We start from the raw sequence: 21,253 nt of genomic DNA on the forward strand, positions 1-21,253 counted from the left end.
ATGAGTGATTGCGGTTTAGCTGATGGTGTAATGGAGGAGGGGAGAGGAAGAGGTATCCAAATATTTCCTTCATTAGGCATCTTAAGTTCAGGGACCGTTGAGGTCTGTGGGGTGGGAGGCGGGTTGTAAGGATGGGGCTCACTTGGGGCAAATTACATGTGGATGATGGGCGGTTAGTAGACCTAAAGTTCTCCAGTTTGTTATTGTTAAGAGCTACAGTGGGGTGATCATTGTGATTCAATGCCATAATTGTGGAGGGTGCCAGAGGGTTTGATAAGTTGGTGTTCAGGCAGATTTTAGGTGTTAAATGACGCTTTGGTTTGACCACTGAGTGCAGGTAGAGGATCCACTGTATTAGCCATTGAGTTTTCATTCCTCAAAAAGAATTTGTCGAACAGCTCCAGGTGTCGATCTAATGCTTGTATAAGAATGTTCCTGTTGTTGTATAGTGATATTGCGAGATCATCTTTGAGGACTGATGAGGGTATAATGGATAATCTGAAAACCGTGAGGTGTTTTCCTTATTGGTTTGGATCTGAGCATCAACATAAAGGCTCTTCTCCATTGGGCTCTCCTGTTAGTGAAGAAGATAATGTCTTTAACAACGATGACTTTAGATGTACCAAAGTAGGCATCCGAGACCAGCGTTTCCGGGTGTCATTTAAGTAGGTTATGTTTAAAGTTTTTTGCGGCATTTTATGACAGGTTAGGGGGTAAACAATCTTATAAGCATTGTGCTCCACCAGTGACAACAGGTCTTTATTGTGGCTAGTGATCTTAGGAGCCATGGTGGAGAGGGCAAATGAGAATTGGGACAGACAGTTTTGGGGGGTTTCTGTTGGTTCCCTGTTGTCGTTTCCCTCTGAGTCGGATAGGTCATGAAGTTCTTTGTAGACAGCATGGACTTTTTGTTGAAAAAACAAGGCCAGCTTGTCTACTAAATTTTGATCTGTGACAAATATTAAGTCCCTAGGACATTTAAGTAGACTTGGCACTGTTTTGAATAGTTCCTTGGAGGAGTTGGCAGCCTCCTGAATTTTTTGTGTGAAGTAGGTCGATTGGGCTTGTTGAATCTTGACAAAAAGCCATCTACAAACGTCTACAAACTGTCTACTCTGATCCACTTCCAGGACTGCGCCAAGCACTCACTCATTCTCCCCCACTCAGGCACGGTCATTGGACCTGGTCTATGGCAGTTTTGAACAACATGGGGGCTGGGTTTCTTGGCTTAATCTTCAGGTTTTGAGGTACCCTATGGTTTGGCTGAGGAGGTGGAATACCTTATTGCATCTGTACTGAGTTAAGGTTATTGGGCAATGCTCCTGCTATTGGAACTTTCTGAACAGCCATAGAGGGTCTAGATACTGGGGTATGCTCTCCCTGTCCTGTCAAAGTCATCCCTTGAGATTCTGTCACAATTGGGTGTGGATAGTACCTACACTTCTGCTTCCAATGCCCTAACCTGTTACAAATATGGCACTGAGTAAACTTCTTTCGGGCACTTATAGCTCCTGCAGCCTGGGAAGCTCACTATGGTGCACTCTATGCCAATTCCACAGAAGAATCCTCCTTGCTCCCGATCCTTGAACCATCCAATGAGCACAGACTTGCGGGATCAATGGATCCTGTGTTGGGGGAAGCCGTAGAGATCCCCCTTTTGGCTACTCTAGGAGCCCGATATGAGTATCAACAAACGGGGCCCCTGGACGTCGAGTTGGGTCTGGGCACTTTGGTCACCGGGCTTGAACAACAACTGGATGGGCCACAGCACATTTCTCTTAAGGAGGTGGAGTCCGCAATAGTCAAACTACTTCCCAACAAGGCCCCAGGTCTTGATAAAATGCCTGGGGATTTATATCGGTCTGAACCTAAAATCTTGTCTCTGTACTTGGCTGTTCTATTTAATGCAATTTTGAAGGGGAACGTCCCACCAGACACCTCACTTGGAGCTGAGATTGTCCCTATTCATAAAAAAGGTTTTCCGTTAACTCCATCCAACTACAGGCCCATCAATTTAATAGATATCACACAAAAACTGATGGGTAGGATAATCTTAGATAGAATCCAGGGGTGGATAGATGATAAGGAGATTCTGACCATTTTCCAGGCTGGTTTCAGGTCGGGCATTTCCACCATAGATTAGATAATTAGGCTCCAGGTCCTATTCTGGAAAACGGTGAGATTGGAGGGTGGCAGCCTCTGTCTCATCTTTGTTGACCTGCGTACAGCGTTTGATCTAGTCCAGAGGGACAAGCTGTGGAGAGTCTTGAGTGAGTTGGTTCTGCCGACCTACCTATTGAATATATTGATCAGGCTCCACACGAGCAACTATGCCCAAGTTAGGTGTGGGAGACATGGTGATCTATCGGCCCGCTTTCCAGTGTTGAAGGCAGTACGCCAGGGGTGTGCTTGGCCCCAATGTTATTTTCTCTTTACATTAATGGTTTGGTAGGTCATTTACTTGGTGTAAAAGATAATGATGCTCCAAGGTTGGCTACTGGGCGGGTGCCCGCTCTAATGTTTACAGACGACACCTTGCTGTTGTCCAAAACGTCTATGGGCATCCAGCAAACCCTAGATTTTGCATCCTTCTGCACTCTGCCTGGACTGGAGATGAACTTGGATAAGACCAAGTTTATGATCTTTAATCCACCGAAGCAGACTCGACCCAACCCTCTCTCGAATGGCATTCCGTTGGAAAGAGTAAAGACATTTGTCTACCTTGGTATTACCCTGACGGAAGACTGCAAAGACTGCACTTAGACTAACCCAAGTAGCGGGGGGTATCAGTAAAGTTCAAAGAATTTCGGTTTCCAAACCTGCGGCCCCGGTCGTTGAAATCTATAGACTGCAGGCTAGAACAGCATCAATGTATGGAGCCGAATTATGGGGCCACCAAAGTATACCTAACCTCATGAGGGTAGAACATGACTTCATGAGAAACTGTCTGGCCTTACCAGTAAGTACTCCGCTTGTCCCCTTATGTTTAGACCTGGGGTTAGAACCAATAGAGGAGTTAGTAGCCGCACAGCCTATTCTTTATTGGAAGAGGCTCTGGTCAGTGCCCGAACTGGCTTCCTATAGAGAAGAATTTAAAAAGTAAGAACATTCCGTGGATTGTACACATTAGGGCACTTAGCAATAGGATCGGCTTACCAGAATTGTGGGAGAATCCTTAAGCAAGCTGCACAAGTATAAGTAAATTGCAGCTTTTGCACCATCTGAGGCACCAAAATCTGGTTACTCTACAAAGATCCACTACCGTTGGAAGACTGACTTTAGAGTTTCTTGAAGTAAAGACCGAATCAAGAATGGAGGAATGTTTGGATGTAATCTCCCCTCCATTAGCCAGGAAACTCTACATCCAGTTCAGGCACGGTTCCCTCTGACTAAGGGTATTTACCTCTAAATGGGCCAACACAGAACATACCACTTGCCCCGCATGTAATTACAAGCAAGAAGATGCTCGCCACATTCTGTTTTTTTGCTCTGCCTACCTAGAAATAAGGAAATGCTGGTTGATTCCACTATGCAGGAAACTAGGATTTAGACTGTGTGTTCAAGCGTGCAGGGTCTAAAGGTATGATACCCACCCCCCCATTGTTTTCGCTGTATCTCGGTTCCTAGTTGGTATGTGGCGCAGACAAAAACGTTTTGTAAAATAACTGGGCTACTATGTATTTTATATTTCCCATCTTTGATAACTTTCTAGTTTAATTAGTTTTTTAGGTCTAATACATGACTGGACTGTTATTTATTGTTTTATTCTCATGTGCTATTGTGTATGTATTTTATCTGCACTTTTATGGTCATCGACCAAAATAAAGTTATCATTGAATTGTTTGTCCCTACCGCATTTCCATGACCTCTCCCCATTTTAGGTATATTCCCTTTATAGTTTGGGGAACTCCTTGCATTACCATTCCAAAACTGGGATCTAATTTGGACCCTTAGGGTGGTAACTTAAGTACCCTTGTCCCTAAACTCTGTGCCAACTGGGTTTGGGCATTCATGAACTTCTCCATTTGTCCCTTTTGCTTTGCCTCTTAAGTTTCACTGAAATATTTTGCATACTGTATGATCTTTCACCAGACTTGCTCTGCCAACAGAGGATACCTTAAAAATGTGGTTGCTATTTTCTGGCCCCAGTCCATATACAAAAGAGGCAAGAAATCCTTCCATGTACTTGCCTAAGGGGTCATTCATCTCACTGTGCTCTCTGTACACCTCCATTAGTCTCTCAAAACAGGCGTTCACTGATTCTTTGGGCTCTTGAGAATTTCAGTACATTTTAGACCAATTAATCTCTCTTTGGGGGACCCTCGTCTTGAGATGTCTTATGATCTCCTCATACTTTGCCCTAGCAATAGGTGAAGAGGCATTTGTTCCTGCCACCTGTGACTGTTCATGTGTGGCCATTTAAAAGCTCTCTTGTATTCTGCCCACAGATCTTTCTGGGCCACTACCTCAAGTAACACATCCAACTCCTCCCACAGTATTCTGGAGATGATCACAATCTGTTTCATCTGAGTGTACCACTTATCAGGATTCTCTCTAAGCTTTGGAAGGGAATTGGTGAAATGGAAAAGATCTGATTGAGACCATGGGGAATGTGCATACACTCCTCTTTCTACCTCTCACAAGGGGAACTCTTTTACCTCTCCCCGACTGCTGCTTCCTCACCTTCCAACATGCACTGCGCTTACTTCATTCCCGATTTCACATGCAATCCCTAAGGATTCTCATGTCATTGTTCTTCTTCAGCCACCTTGTCTCTCTGGAACTAGGACTGGATTAGAATTGGTCAATTTAAATATATGGGCAAACCGTCTGGACCATGAAAGTACTGTGCTCAGTTGGCAGCCAACAGATTTTCCTATTTATGGGTCAGCTCCAGTCGTATCTATCACCCCTGATACCAGAACTGTCGACACACGAATCGGTCTTAATTTTATCACATTGGATGCACTGACACCTAATACCTGGAGTGGTGTAGTCCCGATACGGACTTTGGTGATCCCCGACTGGAACCTTCTCTTTTACTTGGTGCAGGGAACCCATATAATAGGGCTAAAACATTCTCATAAGAATGATAGACAAATATTCTTGTTTAAATGCTTGATATAAAAATTTATAGGCAAGCTACAATAAAAGGTGTTATGGAATTAGGGTTGACCCAACGGTCCTGGGACCTGGGTAGTCAATGTTACATATAAACGGGTCCCAGTTGAAACAATGTTAAGAGCACAGAATCACAGTTCACATGAAAAAATATACAAAGAACTTTCTGGAATAATTACTCTGAGAGATGTTATTTAATACACATCCTCAATTGCAGATCAGTTGCCAGTGCATTTAACAAACAAAGTAATAGGGGGCGTGGCCAACCGGGCAGCGAGATGGCCGCTCTGTGAGCGAGCTCCGCCGGCTGCGCATAAAGAATCCTGTAAAATCCTGAACTGCGACTTCGGAGGGACCTGCTCTGCGAGTGACTGGACTGCGGACACCCGGCTACACACTCGACCAAATCCTCGCACGAAACAGAAGCCGGGAGAGCGAGATACGGCCCCTGACGTCTGGACCGAATCGGACGCCTGCGGGCGCCCGCTGCTGTGGAGCCCTGTGCGGGGGCGATCTCCCACTGCGGCCCGGGGATTGTTGGGCCTGAGTGGTCCGGGCGGGGAAGATGGCGTTGACCTCCTGAAAACCGTGCCGCTCACGGAAACTGTGCCGAGGGCAGCTGCAACACCGGCGAGGGGATTCTGGCACCAACGGAAGGCGACCAAGTGAGTGGCAAAGCGCGAAAATTCCAAGTGTGCTGATCGGAGGGGAGCCTCGGGCGAGGACGCCATTTTGTCTCGACGGCGGGGTGCTGTACGGAAGACTAGCTATCCCTGAGCACACTGCCAGACTCCACTGCCGCAATTTCTGCTCGAAGGGTTTCAGTGCCTCAACAACCCTTTCAAGACGTGCTGCCTCCTGCTGCTGCCTCGTGTGCTGGGGAGCTCAGACGGTAGATCGCGCTGGGCGCTGCTGCGGCGGATAGCGGAGGCAGACACCACTGGCTATAATACCCTGGCGCTGGCAGACACCTGACACAGGCTGAGGACCGGTCATATCCCCGACGTACTCCTGCACTCGCTGTGGTTGGCCAGAACTGGTGCACTTGGCAACTGAGGACAACCGCCCTCTTTTGCCTGCCCTGTTAAGTGTGCTGAGCCGATATCTTGCTGCCACTTGACCCTCCTGAACACCTTGAGTACGTGGTTGACCTACGCCTGCCTGGAGAGTTGGGATTGATCTACCGAGAGTTGCGGAGGGCACCGCGACGCGGATTGCATTGTGCACCCCACTGTGTTGCGCTCCCCCATATCCACAATGGGGGGAAAGAATGATGCGAGGCAGCCCAGGCTCAACTTTGAGCAGAAGCAAAAGGCCAAGCAGACTACACCGGATCCGGAGACTGAGGCGCCCCCCTCGCAGGGACCTGCTGCAGACATTGATTTTGGGGCGTTAATAATGGAAGTCAGATCAAGCCTGAAAAGTATAGACTCTAAACTGGATGCCATGTCCTCGCAACTAGACGCTGTTAAGACCAAAGTGGATGCGCATGAAACAAGACTGGATTGCTTGGAGAATAGAAGCACTGAGTGCTGCGAGTTCCAACAACACACCAAACAGCATATCACCAACATTGAGAGGGAACTTCAGTCTCTACGCGCCAAGGCAGATGACTTGGAGGCGCGTTCCCGGAGGTCGAATATTCGCATTACAGGAATTCCGGAAACGGACAATACTGGTAAAATGGAGGTGTTTGTGACGGATCTCTTGCACAAACTTTTTGATCCAGACCTTTCCCAAGTCTTCACTGTCGAAAGGGCACACAGAGCACTTGGTAAAAAACCACCACCTGGCGCTACTCCTCGCCCTATACTTGCAAAACTGTTGAATTTCCAGGACAGGGACCACATCTTGCGACTTGCCAGGGAGAAAGGTAAGATCACCCACAAAGGTAACTTTACCCCCCTTGTTCAAGCGGCCAGGAAAGAATTTATGCCGGCCAAGAAACTACTGATGCAAGCCGGGGTCCAGTATTCATTACTGTATCCGGCAAAACTAAAGGTACTGCATGAGCACGCCGCACACTTTTTCACGGACGCAAAATCGGCAATGAAATTTGCTAAACACATTTGCGGCCCTGGAGCAAGACGGAAATCGCAGAGGCTGGAAGAAGACACTGGGCAACTAAGTGACAATGATTGAGTGGCCTGTGGCAGTCTGGGGCGAGATTTCCCCTGGTCGGGCCCGTCTCGTTTGGCCCATGCGGTCTACCCGCCGCTGCCCTTATAGGTGAACGGTCTATTATGACTTGGGCTAATTGTGAACATTTGGATGGGTACCCTATTGTAAGTTATGTTCCTGGTTCGTGATACCCTCTCTGCATGCTGGATTATTTGTTGTCACTCCGTGGGGCGGGGCACCCTTCGGGCTGCGGAAATCTCCTTCCATGTGCAGCCACCCTGTGCAAACAGGGGTGTAAGCTGGGAGCACAACGCCCCCATGGGGTATCTCCCACTGTTACTGGTTCTAGTTGGCCTGAGCACTACTCAGAGCTCTGGCAGGGGTTTATCACAACCTGATTGGGGGGTTGGTGAGGGAGGGGGGTGGAGAGGGTTGTTGGGTGATCTGTTTGTTGTTATGGAATGGTGCGCTACAGGATGTCATATGTCTTATCCAATGCATGGGGTTTCGATGTGCGAACTTCGGGTGGGGCTGGCGTGGACTACAAGAGAGGACGCGGGAAGGGCCTCGATGACTCTGCAAGATTTCCAAAATGGGGGGGGGTTAAATTGTGGACCTGGAACATTCGGGGCTTAGGGGACTACAAAAAAGCTAGATTGATGCATGGTATGCTTGCTAGACACAATGTAGACATATGCTTTTTACAAGAGACACACATCAACACCACCCTCTCGCCCAGATTGAAGCACTCTAGGTGGTCACATATATACTTTGCCATCTATTCTAACTACGCCAGAGGTGTGGCGATACTCATCCGTAGAGGCTTGGATTGGAGGGAACACACCAGTGTGCTAGATAAGGATGGGTGATATGTTATAGTACACGGCTCATTGCAGGGAAGGCCACTGGTACTGGCGGCCATCTATGGCCCGAATGTGGATGATCCGGACTTCTTTCGGAATGTTTGGGCGCAAATCATGCTGCTGGATTGCCCACAAATTGTTTTAGGGGGATATTTTAATGTGGTACTGGATGATGACCTAGACCGTAGAGGCGTAGGGAGGCCCACGCATGCTAAAGCGCGGCAGGCGATTCTTGATGTGATGGATGAGGGTTTGCAGTCTGATGTGTGGAGATCTAGACACCCCGAAGAAAGGATAGGGACGTGTATAACGAGCCATCATGCTGCCTGGTCCCGCCTGGACTACTGGCTGGTGTCTCCTGATGTAGCGACTTGGGCAGTGGAGGTGGACATTCAGGCTAGATCACTTTCGGACCACGCCCCCTGCATGCTGGTAATACGTGTACCCAATGCCACTAATAAGGCGTTTTCATGGCGCCTGCCCCCTCATGCCCTCACAGACTCAGCGTTTACTGAAGAAATTAGGGAAGATATTGTAAAATATTTTGAGGAAAACGAGGGCTCAGCATCGTCAGAAGCTATTGTGTGGGACGCTTTTAAAGCGGTGATTCGGGGCCAATGTATCGCGAGACAAGCAGGGGTACTGCGAGCTATTCGTCAAACACTAGCCCAGCTGGAGCGTGAACTGAAAGAACTAGACCTGGCCTTCTGTCGCAACCCAACATTGGAACTTGCAGGTCAGATGAAGTCCAAACTGATTGCATTTAATGAGGAAGCGCAGAGGGAGGTGAAGTTTCTGGGAAAACAGGCAGAGGCCTGCAGATATGGGGAAGGGGACAGAGCTAGTAGAACCCTAGCTCGGTTGATAGCCCCTCGCGCGCAAACACGTTACATACACGCTATTCATAATAGCGAGGGATCCCTAGTTGTCGGCCAGGAAGCTGTGCTTGATGCATTCGCCGAGTTTTACGCATCCCTGTACACAACTAGACACCCCACGACCCCAGCTTCCCTAGACAGCTTCTTAGATTCCATTGTCATCGTCTGGTTCAACGACCTCCACCGCCAGTATATGGATGTCCCTGTTACCGTCCAGGATATAACTCAGGTGATCAAGAGCATGCCAGCGAACAAAGCCCCGGGTCCAGACGGTCTGACGACAGCCTTCTATAAGGCGTATGCCGAGGAGTTGGCCCCGAAACTACACTCTGTGTTTGCTGAGGCCCTGGAGCTGAACTCCCTCCCAGATTCAATGCGCGAGGCCTTAATTATAACCCTGTTAAAACCAGACAAAGACTGCCAGATCCTTGACTCATATCGTCCCCTTTCCCTCATCAATGTGGACGTCAAAATTTATGCTAAGATCAATGCAGACAAACTACAGCCTTTATTACCGATGGTCGCACTCCCTGACCAATGAGGATTTATTCCTGGCCGTGCCACCTCGCACAACCTCAGAACGATCTTTTCCATTCTGCATTATCTACCTCCCTCCATTCAAGCAGCAGTGGTGTTCCTAGACGCCACTAAAGCGTTCGATTCCCTCGAATGGCCATACCTGTTCAGAATTCTAGGCAGGATGGGGTTTAGCCGCAACTTCATAACTCTTATTAGGCTGCTGTACGATGCGCCCAGGGCGCGAATAAGTGTGAACGGGCTCATATCTAAACCCTTTGCCGTATCTAGGGGGACCAGACAGGGTTGCCCCTTGTCCCCACTACTCTTTGCCATCGCAATGGAGCCTCTAGCGGCCAGAGTCCGCCAACATCACACCGCAAGAGGGATAGGCTTCAGCTCTCGTAGCCTGTTGATCTCCCTGTATGCAGACAACGTCACACTGTACGTCATTAATCCCGCTGAGAACTTAAATCCCCTACTTCGAGAATTTGTGAGTTTTGAGGGCTTGGCTGGTGTGTCTATCAACTGGTCCAAATCTGTTGCATTTCCCTTAACTGACACCACCAAAGAGTCACCTTCGGACTATCCACTGCGTTGGGAAACTGACGCTGTCAAGTACCTGGGAATATGGATCAGCCGTGACATACAGGAGCTGTGGACCCTAAATTTTGGCAGGGCGGTTGACTGGCTGAAGGGGAAGGTGGAACTCTGGAACAAGCTTCCTCTGTCTCTGGTTGCAAGAATAGCACTGGCAAAGATGGTGGTTCTCCCCAAATTTTTATATTTGTTTGTAAATGTTCCATTGCCCTTGACAGCGCACTTCCATGCGCGTGTCAGATCACTGTTGCTGACTCTTGTGTGGGCTGGTGGCCAGGCGAGAACATCTTGGGCATTACTCACGCTCCCACTGCGCCAAGGAGGCCTGGGAGCACCCGACCTGAAATTGTACTCGCTGTGTGCGCAGGCACAATTTTTGCATTTCTGGGTCTTTCCCACCCCCTACCAGCCGCATGTGGCGGTGGAGCTGGCAGCTGTGACCCCGTCGCCACTACGCGTAGCGCTGTATGGTAAAGTTTCACGCCCTTCGAAAGACGTGGACACAGTTGAAATGATCCGCTGGTCTTGGCGCGAATTGCACAATAGGGCGAAGCTCCCCCTACTCTACGCGCCAGCCATCCCACTGCGCGGTAACCCAATGTTGCCCTGCTTGCGTGCTAGGGGCGGAGTCCTCGCACTCCGAGGGCAAAACATGAACACTTTTGCGGACTTATATCCAAACGGGACCTTCAGGGATTTGGGCGCTTGCGGAGAAGGTCAATCTGAATCATTTTCCGACTTACTTCTGTATCGCTCCCTCAAGGAATCTTGTCGGGCGCTCTGGCCCCAATTCCCTGAGGAACCGCCGCAACTCACTGCCCTTCAGAACTTGCTTTCGAGACCCTCTCCTAAGAAGCTAGTATCTCGGCTGTACAACTGCATGCAAGAGCAATCCCCGATCACTGTGCCCTCTGCTATGCAGGCTTGGAGTGCTGACCTGGAGGAGCCCCTAACAGAGGAAAAATGGGAATACTGCTGTAAACAACTCACAGCACTATCACCCAATTACAGATTACGATTAGTGCATTTCAAGTTCCTACACCGGTACTACCGCACACCTGTATTGTTGCACCGCATGGGCATTCGAGACGACGCCACGTGCTGGAAATGTGGTGGCGCTGATGCATCCTTCCTACATGTGGCATGGTGCTGTCCTAAGCTCGAGGAGTACTGGTCAGGCATTTTCACTGCCATTAACCAAATCCTGCACAGAACTGACGCACCATCCCCACTTCTGGGCCTACTAGGATATGTTCAGGATACGGTGCCCGGAGACAGGAAGCTACATGCGTTGTTGCTCCTCTACGCCAAGAGACAAGTAGCGATAAATTGGGGTCGCAGGACTTTGCCTACATTCACCGCGTGGGTGCTAGATGTAACATATAGAAACACGCAGCTTACACACTACTGGGAATCGATGCCCACCGCTTCCAGGCCTAAAGACATATGGGAGCCATTTATGCAGTGGTCAAGGGAGCGAGAGGATTCCACCGCCTCTGGGCATTAGCCCGCTGTGGAAATTTCTGATGATATGGGGTGACATTCTGGAGATTGCACGCGGGACCTCATGTCGGGGTGGTACCTGAGTGGGTTGGCACTCCATGGCTGTAAGTCAGACCTACAGATGCCCTGTTTGAGACTGTATGTGGCTATACTTCTTCGAATTGCGGTCCCCTTCCCTGGCCGAGCGATCCCATGTGTGAGTCTGCTCCCCCCCTCCCCCATGTAGCAGTCAGCTGCCTTCCCGCTGTGATTCCTGATGTCGCTGAATATAGTTGGAGTGACGCCTTGCCCGAATGCGTACGACCCTGCACACAAATAACACTATGCATGTTTGATACTTCATCTTTGCACCTGAGTTAGTTTTTCTTTTTAAGGTTGTTGTTGGGGGGGGGAGAAAAAGGAGCCTGTAGACACGGCCTTATCCGCACTATTGTTTAATTGTAATACATGCTGTTATACGTGCATTGATGACAAATCAACACCGATCATTTGAGGATGCTCTACACGTCTACTGACCCCTAAAAAAATGTGAGACAAATTACTTAGCTACTGTTACACATACTTACTGAATGCTTCACACTGTAATATATGCTAACGTTCCATGGCACATCACATGATGCGCCACACTGTTTTTTGTGAAATTTACCTATATAGCGGCCTGCCTCCGGGTTGTTGGCGCGACGCTGTGTAACTTGTAGACTATACAATAAACGTCTTACACCAAAAGAAAACAACAAAAAAAAACAAACAAAGTAATAAACGTATTCTTATTGCCCAAAGGAGGAGGGGCGTGGGAAAGAAGGACAGGTGAGGGAAAGGAGTGTGATCAGGGTAGTGCAGAAATTTAGATAAGTTTCACAATAAATTACAAATGGTCTCATGTACATTTAGAATTAAGTACCACACTGACATAAATACATTGCCATTCAAGTATTTCATACAATTGAATATTCCTATCCCATTACAATCTAACACAGCCAAAAATGATCTGTTGTTGATGGGTAGGAACGGAAGAGGGCGTGTCGACGTTTCGACCCCTGAAACGTAGGCTGATTCATGCCCTACTGCGGGGTCTTCATCAGGACAAGTGGGGGTAGGATGCCAGGGTGGTGAAGGAGGGCACCTATGAGTCAAAGCATACTATTCAGTATGGGGAATATTACATACTCTTACTTAAAAAGGCTGTAACAGTCGCAACATATTACCTAAAAAGCCACACCGGGTCGCGTGGCACTGTCTAGGACACGTAATGGGCCAGGAGGCTCCAAAAGAGAGAGAGAGCGTGAACCTAAAAGAATTAGGCTTGAATCAGAGTTGTGGGCAGTCATAAAGTAAGTCCCACATCAGCAAAATTTGCTTTTTGTCAAAACGTGCTTTAGTTAGAAAGCATCGAAGATTACCCAGCCGGGTTAAAAACAGAGAAGTCATCATACATTAGAGGATGAACCAACCAGAACACATTTGGATAAACCCAAATCGTCATGCCATATTTATGATTTACACTACTGTAAGATGTCTGTCATTTATACTCAAAAATCAGAAAGAGGGTGGGGTATCAGCTTGATGCCGAGAGTAAGGTCCATCTCATAACTTGCTTCAACAGTAAGTCCAGCAGATACAACGACTTATAATACTCACATTTATATTTACCCAAAATTCACAGGCTAAAGCAGAGCTTCATATGTCGAAATTTACGAACAATCTTTTCCGTAGTGTATTTCAGTTTTAGTTAACGGTCTGAATAGGAAGAAAATAGGGGGGAATTTATTATTAATTTAATGGCACTTAGACTTGAACGCTGTCCATACTAGAGCACACTAATAGAATCAGAATGACTCACCGCAAACTTGGCGGTGATATTCCCAGCCGGTTCCGAGCTTCAATCTATGAAAAATCCCAAATCGAATCCTTAGTGTTATATCCATAACTTGCATATATGGACAGAAAATGCCTATATTGGTTCTAGACACAATAGTACACTTACCACGTAAGACGCAGCTGTTCCCTCTCGCGGACATCTTAACTCGAGTAACAGCCAGTGCACACCACCATTATTATTTAAAGGTAGATGGTAGCGTGCGCGTGTGCGTGCAGCAGCTAGATGACTGCTATTTTCTTGGCCAATGGCGATCCAGTCTTAGTTTACCGCAACTGAGTAGTCTTTCTTCTTAACTAAGACTGGATCGCCATTGGCCAAGAAATAGCAGTCATCTAGCTGCTGCACGCACACGCGCACGCTACCTTCTCCCTTTAAATAATAATGGTGGTGTGCTCTGGCTGTTACTCGAGTTAAGATGTCCGCGAGAGGGAACAGCCGCGTCTTCCGTGGTAAGTGTACTATGGTGTCTAGAACCAATGTAGGCATTTTCTGTCCATAGATGCAAGTTATGGATATAACACTCAGCATTCGATTTGGGATTTTTCATAGATTGAAGCTCGGAACCGGCAGGGAATATCACCGCCACGTTTGCGGTGAGTCATTCCTATTCTATTAGTGTGCTCTAGTATAGACAGTGTTCAAGTCTCAGGGCCATTAAATTAATAATAAATTCCCCCCCTATTTTCTTCCTATTCAGATCGTTAACTAAAACTGAAATACACTACGGAAAAGATTGTTCGTAAATTTCGACATATGAAGCTCTGTTTTAGCCTGTGAATTTTGGGTAATTACAAATTTGAGTATTATAAGTCGTTGTATCTGCTGGACTTACTGTTGAAGCAAGTTATGAGATGGACCTTACTCTCGGCATCAAGCTGATACCCCACCCTCTTTCTGATTTTTGAGTATAAATGACAGACATCTTACAGTAGTGTAGATCATAAATATGGCATGACGATTTGGGTTTATCCTAATGTGTTCTGTTTGGTTCATCCTCTAATGTATGATGACTTCTCTGTTTTTAACCCGGCTGGGTAATCTTCGATGCTTTCTAACTAAAGCATGTTTTGACAAAAAGTATATTTTGCTGATGTGGGACTTACTTTATGACTGCCCACAACTCTGATTCAAGCCTAATTCTTTTAGGTTCACGCTCTCTCTCTCTTCTGGAGCCTCCTGGCCCATTACGTGTCCTAGACGGTGCCACGCGACCCGGTGTGGATTTTTAGGTAATATGTTGCGACTGTTACAGCCTTTTTAAGTAAGAGTTTGTAATATTCCCCATACTGAATAGTATGCTTTGACTCATAGGTGCCCTCCTTCACCACCCTGGCATTCTACCCCTACTTGTCCTGATGAAGACCCCGCAGTAGGGCATGAATCAGCCTACGTTTCTGGGGTCGAAACGTCAACACGCCCTCTTCCGTTCTTACCGATCAACAACAGATCATTTTTGGCTGTGTTAGATTATAATGGGATAGGAATATTCAATTGTATGAAATACTTGAATGGCAATGTATATATGTCAGTGTGGTACTTAATTCTAAATGTACATGAGACCATTTGTAATTTATTGTGAAACGTATCTAAATGTCTGCACTACCATGATCACACTCCCTTCCCTCACCTGTCCTTCTTTCCCATGCCCCTCCTCCTTTGGGCAATAAGAATGAGTTTATTACTTTGTTTGTTAAATGCACTGGCAACTGATCTGCAATTGAGGATGTGTATTAAATAACACCTCTCAGAGTAATTATTCCAGAAAGTTCTTTGTATATTTTTTCATGTGAACTGTGATTCTGTGCTCTTAACATTGTTTCAACTGGGACCCGTTTATATGTTACAATAAAAGGTAGCATGAGCAAGCTTTAGCTGCAAAGCATATAAATCATAAGTACAAAGAAAGAACTCAGTACATTTCTAGATGAAATACAGCATAGATGTGGCTTCTATGGTGGGGAAAAGTAGTCTCTCTATTTACAGAAATTCACACACTTTTATAGGTTTTTGAATTAAGTCTTTCATACACTTTGTGGGAATGCCTTTTTCTCAGGGTTTGCGCCAATGTGGAAGAAGCTGGAAGAAACATTTTACTCCGAAATTCATTCAAGGAGTCTCTCAGGATAGTAGTGCAGTGAGATTCAACCATTCTCAAAGCAGTGGCGGATCCTCTGCTAAGGCGGAGGAATGTCGTCCCACTGCCAGGAGCAGCAAAGAAGGAAAAAAATTAAATGATAATAACAGAATGTTATTATCATTTAATTTTTTCCTCCTGCTACAACAGTGTGTGAGGGGGCAGGGTAGAGCTGCAGGGGATAAGAGGTAGAAAACTCCTGTGCGCAATGACTATTTGGTCGGCCCTCTTGGGCACCCAAACCTGTGGTGCACATTTCCCTGTTCTCCATGCAGTCTGCATTGCAGCCTGCATGGAGAACATGTCTACCCCTCCAGCCCCTGGCTGAGCGCCTTGCATTGCAGCGTTGTGATTGGCTTAGGGGTGGGAGACTGGCTGCCTGCTTCCTGTTCCGACCTGAAGTCGGACACAGGCAAGCAGGAGAGAAGACGCAGGACCCGACGACAGCAAGAAAAGATTTTTTTATTATTATTTTTTTTTAAAGCAGCCTGCATGATCAGCCCCCTCCAACCCCTCACCCCCGCACCCGTGAGCCTAGCCGGCTGCCCCTGTTTCACAATCTTTTTTTTTGTTTGTTTATTCTTTTTATTAGATTACATATAAGAAAACATCTTGACAGTTCAGTAAAATATCAACATAACAGCCTGCTTCCGTAAATATTGATACATTCTGTCATAAATGGGCTAATACAGTTCTACACTCTTAACATTCAGCTCGAGGTCGCCGGCGACTCACTCGGGGGGGGGGGGGGTTCACAAATGTTCCCCCTGTAGGTGTTCCACTTGCCTCATATTCTTTCCCATTTTTTGGGGCATCCCCGGTGTATATATGCTGCCCTCTCAGCCACCATGACTCCATTCATGTCCCCACTCCATTCTTGATATGTTGGTGCGTTAGGATCTCTCCAATGTCTGTCAACGTTCCGTTTCGCCAACATCATGCCTAATGTTGCCCACTCTTGCCCTGCATGGTTGACATCTGTTAGTTCCCATATGTTTCAAAACCTGTCTAACAATCTTGGCTGTACAGTTAAGCTGAAAAATTATTTTACCATAAGCCTGGGATGGTGAGAGCCATCCTAGATTCGGCAAAATGAGAAACTTCTCTGAGAGCGCTTTCTGATAGCTAAAGTAAATACTAGACACATTTTATTTAGAATAGAAATCAGCAGTAGTCATCACGTGACATATTGTGACATTGAGGCAAGATGGAGGACAGTGTAAGCAGAATCTAATGTTAGCAGGAGCTCAATTTGTAATTCTCTTTATTGACAGACGATCAACTCTCAGAGTCAAATGAGTCACCCCCATTCAGCAGGAGAGTGGTAAGGGTGAGTAGCATGTGGTGCTTTTGGAGCACACTGTTGCAAATATATTAATAAAGCAAAGACTTGTAGCACACTGCCGTTTATTGACAGCACATTTTCCTTTGGAATGGCCAAAAAATGCACACAGTCTTGCAGTTTTACTGATAAAACTGTACAGTTCACACACAATACTTGTGTGGAAATTGGGTTTCAGCAAATACTTATCCTTTGCACATCACCACACATCACCTAGTAGAGTATCTTGATTTGTTTTGATACCACTATTGTTTGTATCGCATTTCACAGGTATAAAAAATGTGCCTCGTTTGTGCTTTCCTAACTACAGATATATTTTGAAATATTTGGGCAGTTAATTTACAGGGATTTAAATGTAGTGTGTTAGGAAATGTGTCTTAGGGGAAAAAAGATGATGTCCCACAGCATTTCCTTTCATGCTCCATGTACCCTAGCAAGAATGTCTGACAGTTCACTTTAGAAAGTCCACTGACATTTCAGTCAGAGAATGAAAAGTAAACACTAATCTCCATGTCAAAAGAATAAGCAGCATTGTGTCAGAAAACACAGCCTGAAATTTGACCTCTATCTTTGAAGACATAGAAAAAGTAACAAGATACAACCAAAATTTAAAGGCAACTTTACTGCTCATTCACCTTCTGACCGACAGCATAATTATTTTGGGGGTGCTGCAGCACCACCAGCAGCCCTACATCCAGTGCCTAAGCAGGGATAGCTCTGTCCTCACATCAACCGATTCTAAATGTGTGCATGCTGAGCAGTGCCTGATGTGATGAGCTTACTGTTTATTAATTTACGTACTGCTTAACCCCTTGCATGCTGCCGCGATTCTGCGCCCGTGCGGCAAATTCGCGAGTGGGCGGGTTCATGACGGCCCCCAGCGGTCATCAGCACACAAGCGCCGTAGTGCATGATGGATGGGGCCCATCATCAGAATGCAAGGGGTTAAATTCAGTTGTCAGAATGTCTGTAGAGTTCTTGTAAACATCCCTATGTGTGATGTTCACCACCTTGAGTACCGCTGCTTCAAATGGGTAGCAAATACAATTAGATGACAACAACTAAATCCAGTAATTGACAACACACTCAAATATCCAACAGAACACATATGAGAGGACCATTCAGACAACCATCAAAGCCTGGGTATGCGCAGTAGCACTAACCAATAAGAAAGGATAGGAAACATATACACTTCCGGCCCAACATAGATGTGGCCTATTGTTGGCAACCAACATTGCCACTACCCCATTTCCCACCATTACCCATCCTCAAAAGGTCAATCAGGTCATCACCTGCTCAGATCAGTCTCACAGTCTCACATGGAGAGTCACAGGACTACTAAAGAGCTATGAGGTCATGCCAATGACAAAATGTGTGTGATGCAAAAGTGTACAACTTAACTTAATACAGCTAAGTCCGGTGTTTACAATGGATCTGCCTAAATGTATCTGAAGACCTACAAGGGGATATACACCTCTGCCAATTTTCGCTGAACGGTATCTCATATTTTTCCAACCAAGAGAGGTTGCCTTGAGTTGAATCTCTAATTTATTACCTTGTAGTAGGGGTTATGAGACTGCATAAGGTTAGAGTGACCTTTTATCTTTCTCTTTCAAGAAATGTGTTTGATCAAATATTTCTCCTACCCAACATAACCTACAAGGCCAAGACTATTTCTGTATATCTAGTCAAATAATGAGAGTTCTACCTCCACCACCTATTGTGCAAAAAGATGCTATTTGAGTGGGCGGTGGTGGAGGTACCAAGCTTCAGTTGTAGAAGAGAAGTGATGTGAATTGAGAGGTGGGGGTGGAAGGAGCTAAAGAGACATCAAGAATGTCGGGCTGAGAGGTAGAGGGAGTTATGCTATTATCACCCAAAATTCAAATAAAGCTAATGGAGCGAGAAGCAGAGGGTAAGATAATGACTCATAATTAGCCCAGTATTTAAAGTGAGTGCTGAAAGCCTGTTTTTGTCCTTTTCTTTGAAAATGTGAGATTTTCTCGTTATTCACGCCAACCACTTAACTGATGCATTTTACACAATTGTCTTTTCATTCAATTATTTCTCGTTTTTGTTCTTTTCTGTGCACATCTTGCCAGTTTTTACCCTTATAAATCGTAATCTTGTAATTGAGTCACTTTTAAATCCTACCAGCATTTAAACAATGCAAAACCTCCAACTGGTTTATTGTCATAGTCTTTCCTATATCCCTATTAGGGATGAAAATAACTCAACATTTTATTTAAATTTCAATATTTAGATGTTTAAAATCTAAGTGTGACTGACGTGTCAGACCAGTGCATTTGAATGGATTTCTTTTTGCAAAGGCTTTTCAGACTCAGAGGAGTCATGGGTGAAGTCTATATAGGCACAAAGAGAGTATCTAAATTATGCAAGTTGGGAATCTTAGGTTTAAAGACACAGACCTTCTTTTGTAAAAACATTTTCTGTATGGAAACATGCTCCCAAAAACTGGTATGTTTTTTTCGATGAGTGGCAAATGGTGAAACAGTATGTTAATAACTCCAATTAGCAAATTAATTGTGAAAATTCTAAAGACCGGTCCTCTTCTTTTCTGGTTCAGGATTCTTCTGACTTTTCTGGATTTCCTCCACTGGTTCAGCACCAAATGTTGCCATACATGATCAGTTATCTGACCCGATTGGCGAATTGAAAACGAATTTCAGGGACTTCTTCTCTCCTTGTTTGCATAATATTCCCAGGATAACCTGAGGGAATACAAGTTTAGAGACAGTGCTTTACAAAAATCCAAAATAAAATGAAACCAAAGTAAAATCTATCGGTTTTGAAATAAATATGTTCTTGTTTTCTATAAGCAGAAGGTATATAAGAAATTAAAACTTTGACTGCAAAGTTTTATTAGAGGATAGACTTTGCAACTTCACGAACTTGTGATGCAATATTTGCAAAACTTATCTGTAGATGAAAATCCGAACAAAAAAAGGTTTTGGTGGGAAGAGCTTTCCTATAAATACTTTGTACAAGGTTATTCCTCAAATAAAACTGCCTTCTGCCTAGATGGTTCCTCAAGAAATCTAACTACACATGATTTTTGTTTGCACAAATGTTTATTTTCAAGCATTTTGCAACCCTTACTGATCACCGTTTTGATTGTGGAAGAAAATCCTTTTTATTTAACACACAACAATCTTGATCATTTCTGTATCTAGTTGTGAAACACAGAGGGGCATATGTAAAAGCCCCTATCGCCACGGGAACGTCACTTTTTATGACGTTCCCATGGCAATAGGGGCCTTGCCTTATGTACAAGGCAGCGTTAAGCCACTTAACATAAGGCACCCTTTCACGCTATGTTTAGGGTGAACGGGGTGGGCAGTGGGTGTTGCGTGGGCGTTCCACCGCAACACCCATTGTATTTGACGCTGCCCCCTACGTACAAGATTTGGGTACATAGAAGGCAGCGCCAAAATGAAGACCATGAAAACCCTGTTCTTAAGGTGGTGAAACAAGGAGAAATACATTATTTCTCCTCATTTTTGCTTTTTGCACGTGTGCTGCCTTGTGCAGCACACGTGGACAAATTAAAATGCCATGGTTTGTTTATGTACGGAAAGGTGTCCCTTCCTGTACATAAGCAAACCTTTTTAAAAATGGCATTTTGTAACTTACATGAAGAAGCACACATGAAAGTTACAAAATGGCATTTTAGAATTGTTTATGTGCAGGTAGGGATACCTTCCGACACATAACCAATCCTCCCCTGCACACAGACACCCTTGCACTCTGGTGCAAGGGTGCCTTGCGTTGCCACTAAGTTATGAAACTTAGTGCCATCGCAGGGGGAAACGCAAGGCTGCACCACATTCTTGTAAATATGGTGCAGCCTTGCGTTTCCGAAGTGGCGGAGCGTGCCGTTAACCCTCGGAGGCTAACGGCACGCTCCGCCACTTCGTCGTACATATGGCCCAGAGAGATCTGCTGTTGTCTCATTCCATTCTAGGCTCTGGCCTACCTAACTTATATTCCCCTATTGTTGCTCTAGTTTCATCTTCTCTACAAAATTTAAAGCGGGCACTGTGACTAATTTATAGGCAGGAGCACTTTAGCAATGTTCAACTAGAACATTACAAGAAATTTTTGTTTCTAAAAAAAGTGTATTTTTTATATACAGGTCCTTCTGGGAACTGTAACTATTAGTCATCTCAAACATAAAAACGCATTAAAATGTTTTCCCTCATGTCAGTTGTGTTCAGCAAAAACATATGGACATGAAATGACACAGAGATGCCAACTAATGTCCCGGTTTACAAA

Source organism: Lissotriton vulgaris, chromosome 10 (genome assembly GCF_964263255.1).
Source record: "Lissotriton vulgaris chromosome 10, aLisVul1.2, whole genome shotgun sequence".
Taxonomy (NCBI): domain Eukaryota; kingdom Metazoa; phylum Chordata; class Amphibia; order Caudata; family Salamandridae; genus Lissotriton; species Lissotriton vulgaris.